The sequence below is a fragment of the Lissotriton helveticus genome, assembly GCF_964261635.1.
Source record: "Lissotriton helveticus chromosome 1_1 unlocalized genomic scaffold, aLisHel1.1 SUPER_1_unloc_43, whole genome shotgun sequence".
NCBI classification, from domain to species: Eukaryota; Metazoa; Chordata; class Amphibia; order Caudata; family Salamandridae; genus Lissotriton; species Lissotriton helveticus.
In genome coordinates this window covers 1379735-1384861 of record NW_027611685.1, presented here as the reverse complement: position 1 = coordinate 1384861, position 5127 = coordinate 1379735, and the positions used below count along the sequence as shown (strand labels likewise).

General features: G+C 38.9%; 1 pseudogene; it reads right to left on the bottom strand.

Annotated features, from left to right (window-relative positions):
• Positions 1–605: 605 nt before the first annotated feature.
• On the bottom strand, positions 606–1745 carry LOC144806074 (uncharacterized; annotated as a pseudogene).
• Positions 1746–5127: the final 3382 nt, after the last annotated feature.

Genomic DNA, 5127 nt, shown 5'->3' with positions numbered 1-5127 from the left:
TATGGCTTATTAACACTTAGGGAGCAAAACACACTGAATGGTCACTAAGGAATGAGGTTAATTCACAATCTTCTATCTATCTCTGTGCGCTTTTCTCAGTAAACAGTTTATTGAACGATAAATGGATTGATGTCTTTGTGGCTGCTTCATGTAAAGGTTTTGTGATGCTGAAAGCTCCTCTTCAGGGTTTACAGTGAGAAGCTTTTACTCTCCCACATTGTCTCTGTCATTTAGAGAGGTTACTTTTATAAGTGAAGTTTTTGTCACACTGAGAGCACTGATAATTTTGTTTTCGCTCGCTGTGGATTTTCTCATGTTGAATCAAACCGAGTCTCCAGCAGATGCTTCCCTGGCATTTAGACCAATGACAAGGTTTTGTCCAGTGTGTGTCTTCTCATGTTTCGTGAGACCAGATTTCTGACAAGCTTTTCCAGCATTTAAAGCACTGATAAGGTCTTTCTCCAGTGTGAGTTCTCTCACGTTTAGTGAGACTTTGTTTCAATCGGAAACTTTTCCAGCATTCAGAGTACTGAAATGGGTTCTGCCCAGTATGGATTCTCTCATGTTGAAATAAAATGGATTTCCCACTGAAGCTTTTTTGGCATTCAGAGCACTCCAATGTGAGTTCTTTCATGTCTAGTGAGACTTTGTTTCAATTTGAACCTTTTCTGGCATTTAGAGCACTGATACGGATTTAGTCCAGTGTGAGTACTTTCATGTTGAGTGAGATTTCCTTTCTGACTGAAGCTTTTCCAGCATTCAGAGCACTGATAAGGTCTTTCTCCAGTGTGAGTTCTTTCATGTCTAGTGAGACTGTGTTTCAATTTGAACCTTTTGCAGCATTCAGAGCACTGATACAGTTTTAGTCCAGTGTGAGTTCTTTCATGTTGAGTGAGATTACCTTTCTGACTGAAGCTTTTCTAGCATTCAGAGCACTGATACGGTTTTAGTCCAGTGTGAGTTCTCTCATGGCGAGCGAGACCAGATTTTTGACTGAAGCGTTCCCTGCATTCAGAGCACTGAAAAGGTTTTTGCCCATTGTGAGTTCTCTCATGTTGAATTAATTTGGTTCTCTCGCTGAAGCTTTTCTGGCATTCAGAGCACTGATACAGTTTATGTCCAGTGTGAGTGCTCTCATGGTGAGTGAGAGTGATTTTCCGACTGAAGCTTTTTAAGCATTCAGAGCACTGATGCGGTTTATGCCCCCTGTGGATCCTTTCATGTAAAGTAAGGCTGAATTTCCGACTGAAGCTTTTCCAGCATTCAGAGCACTGATACGGTTTATGCCCCGTGTGGATCATTTCATGTAAAGTAAGGCTGGATTTCTGACTGGAGCTTTTACAGCAATCATAACAGTGATACGGTTTGAGCTCAGTATGAGTTCCCTCATGTTAAATGAGATGGTCTTTCTGACTAAAGCACTTCCAGCACTTAGTGCACAGATAAGGTTTTTGCCCAGTGTGGATTCTCTTGTGTCGAGTGAGACTGCTTAAAAAACTAAAGCTTCTTTTGCAATCCGAGCAGTGATAAGGTTTGCGCCCAGTGTGGATTCTCACATGTTGAATGAGATCGCTTTTCCGACTTAAGCCTTTCTGGCATTCAGGACACTGATACGGTTTTTGTCCAGTGTGAGTTCTCTTGTGTTCAGTGAGGTGGGATTGATAACTAAAGCTGTTCTCACATTCATTGCTCTTATTCGAGTAGTTTGTATCTCCAAGTTGGGTTTGTTCCTGGATACATGCCATCTTAAGACTGAATCTGATTCCGGAGTCTGTACTTGTCTTTGTTAAAACTCAACATTAACTTCTAAACTACGCTGCCAAAGCTATTCTTCACATTTGCATTTAACTAATTATAGCTTTTATTTGGAGATCAAAGGTCTTACCTTTGAAGCCAGCCTATCTAACTTGTCTTTGTAAACTTTCACTGAGGTGCCCCTTGTTTTTATTAAGATGCCCCTCGTGGATTAAATTTTTCCAAGTTATGCCCACAAGGATTCTCTCAAGTAGAATTAAGCTCATTCTAACTGCAGTTAATCGCATTTAATTTAGGAGTTTTAAAAGCAGTGATATGGTCTTTGGGGATTCGTACTTACAAGTGAGGTACATTTTTTATACAACTAATTAACAGGGATTAAAACATGCTAGGGTAGTTTATGAATTATCAATAGTGTAACACTGGCCCTTTTTAAGCTTCCTATTCCGGTGAGGCCCATAAAGGTACACCATTAACTTTGGAGGTCTGGCACACTTGGAAACAACATAGATCAACCCAAGAGACAGAGTTGGTGGGAAAAATCTTTCTATATTGTCGATGTTAATCCAGTGTCTTTGCTGTAATGATATCTGAGAAGAACATTTTCATTTATTTTTGAAATACAATGTTTTCTCTCCTCTGAATCACAAGAGGCGGAGACATAAGCGTGCTTGTGTAAACTGAGGTTATTAGCCTTCCTGACAGTTCTGTCACATCACATCATGTCTACTGATACTGATTTGCTGAGAGAGGCTTAGGTCTCCAAGGCATTTCTCATAAACCATCAGACAGAATTTGCAACACTGATTATTTCTAAGTGCACTGTGTGAGGATCAGTTGTTGCCTATGTTCTTTGATCGACCAATCGTGAAATGTTTCCTTTAAGTGAAAATATTCTTATATTTAGTAGCTGCAGTAGATTTTCAATTTACTTGCGGGTACAGTTATTATTTCAGAGGTTATTCAATAACAATAACTGACAATTGGTAATTGTTCCTGGTCATTGTACTTCAAGGTTTGACAACAAATAATGATTGTAAGAAAGTCGATAAATCACTTTCACATTCAGCAGTTTCTTCCGCACCAAATTCCTCACCATTCCTGGTGCATAGAACTAGTTTCTTCTTTAGAGATCTAGAATGTTTCTACTTTCCTCAAAATAATCCTTTTTAAAAATGTTTCCAACATTACAACATTCTTTTTATTTTTGTTGCTTCAGTTACCTGTAAAAATAGAGTTAGAAATTATAAATGAGTTGCACTCCAAGGGGGTAAAACACTTCATGGATACTGCATAGACAGGGAACTTGGGACCACTGAAACTCAATGTCGTGAGAGCAAAAGTAGTAAATACCGTAGAAAGAAACACAAGTTACACATGCATCAGGACACAGATTCTCAGAAACATCCAACACCAATAATTTACTCTTTCTGTGATGACGACTGGCATCACAGTAAGGTATTTGTACCTCCTTTAATGAATTATCAGATGTTGTGTACTCCCCTGCCCATTTAAAGGACTCTTCTATTCCTTATTTCAGGGACCCATGAAGGGACATTTCATTGAACAAAGGACTCTGCCCTGTTGTAATCACTGCTTTAAATGCCACTGGTGGAGCGTGATTATTTTATTAAGAGTGTTTTGGTCGATCAATTCCTTACCCTTGGGTGTGATACTAATACATAATACGTACTTAAGAAACATGACTAACAGTGTGCCTGGTGAAACATGTGAGAGTTTAAAACTGCATCGAAAAAGCATGCAGAAGGGTCACAAACTGGTTTGAGATTAATTCATTCATGACAGAGAGAGAAACCTACTAATGTGCTATGAAAATAATATTAAAGGTAATAATGCAGTCTGTAGTGTTAACACAAAATATGATTATGAAAATGCTCAAGTAAAATGAGTCCTGCTTATGTTTTCTTTGAGATGCAATTCCGAGAGAAAGTGCTTGCACGTTTCTCAAAGAAATGTAATTAGGCTATGCTTACAAGTATAATGAAATGGTGTTTTTATATTATTTCTTATGCATCTCTAGTTCTTTACTGTTTTCAATATTCAGTAAGTTTTTTTCTTTAGAAAATAATGATTTAGTGGTTTTCCATGTAGGCCTTAAACATTTATTTTGTCTTTCATTATTTCCTTCGAATAGACTAAAAATGTTGTCCTGATTGCACTGTAGCTACGAGTATTATCGCTGAAGTTTCTGTCCTACAGTTAAAAATGGACATCCTTTCTGTCAGAATAAAACTCTATTGACTTTGCTGAAAGCTCAGAAGAGAGAGTGTGGAGTGGACACGTCGAATTGCAAATGTATTTCTTATTTCCGAAGGGAAGTTATATTGCACATTCTTAACGCCTTGGCTGCTGCGCGAATTACGCTGCGGTGCTGGACATTCCAATCCCAGGCGTGGCTAGGACGGCACTGGCCGTCGCGCAAACATGCCCACCGTGACTTACAGTAGGGGTTAAAGAACAGTGAACACTGAACAAAGGTATTACGTATGGGTTATGGATGAATTGGTTTAGAGAACGATCACACGACGGTTGCACCATGGATTTTGACAAATGGCAATCATGCAAACTATGTAAAAGTTAGTTTGTTGGCAGGAACTGAAAACGTTTGGCGTATAATTGCCCCTTGGGAAAAGGACAGCATGATGCTTTTTTCCCTTGCAAGTCCTGGGCCTCACATGCTGTTGGTCTGAACTCTGATCTTCCCCTGAACTGACATCTCCTGATTACCTCCGCACTTTACCGGCTGGTGAAGTTGAGCAGGTAAAATCTTTCAGCTGAAGAATTTATGACTCCAGCTATTGCACGCTGTGCTCTAGCGTTCTACTGGGTCCATCTCGTGTCCTGGTTCTGATGAATCTACAACCGATTCTTGGTTTCTATGATTCCAAATTGCAAATTCTATTTTGCAATGTGTTTTCGCTCTTTTTCTCTCTTCCTTCCCCAATAGGTGTTATTTGACTATGTATTTGGCCTGAGCTGTGATGTGCTGTGATTTACCTGTATACAAAAGAATAACCGTTAATAAATTATTCTAGTGCATGTTTGTGCTTTGACCATTCAATCTTGAAGTTTAGAGAAAGATAACTTGATAACTATTCCATGTGTTTGTCCTTACTTATTGATGATTTTATTAATATTGTGTGAATATTATTAGCTAGGCGCGTCTTTATTACAGGTCCTCATGAAGGAATGGCTTTCCATCTCTAGTTATCTGAGTCCCTATTAGCTCATACGGAGGACCTTATGATTGTGATTACATTGTAGAGTTTCTATGGGCCAAACTATGTGTTATTGTGAATTGTGTTGCTGAGGATTGAGTTTACGATGTTGTGGGTAACCTACGTTTGAGAT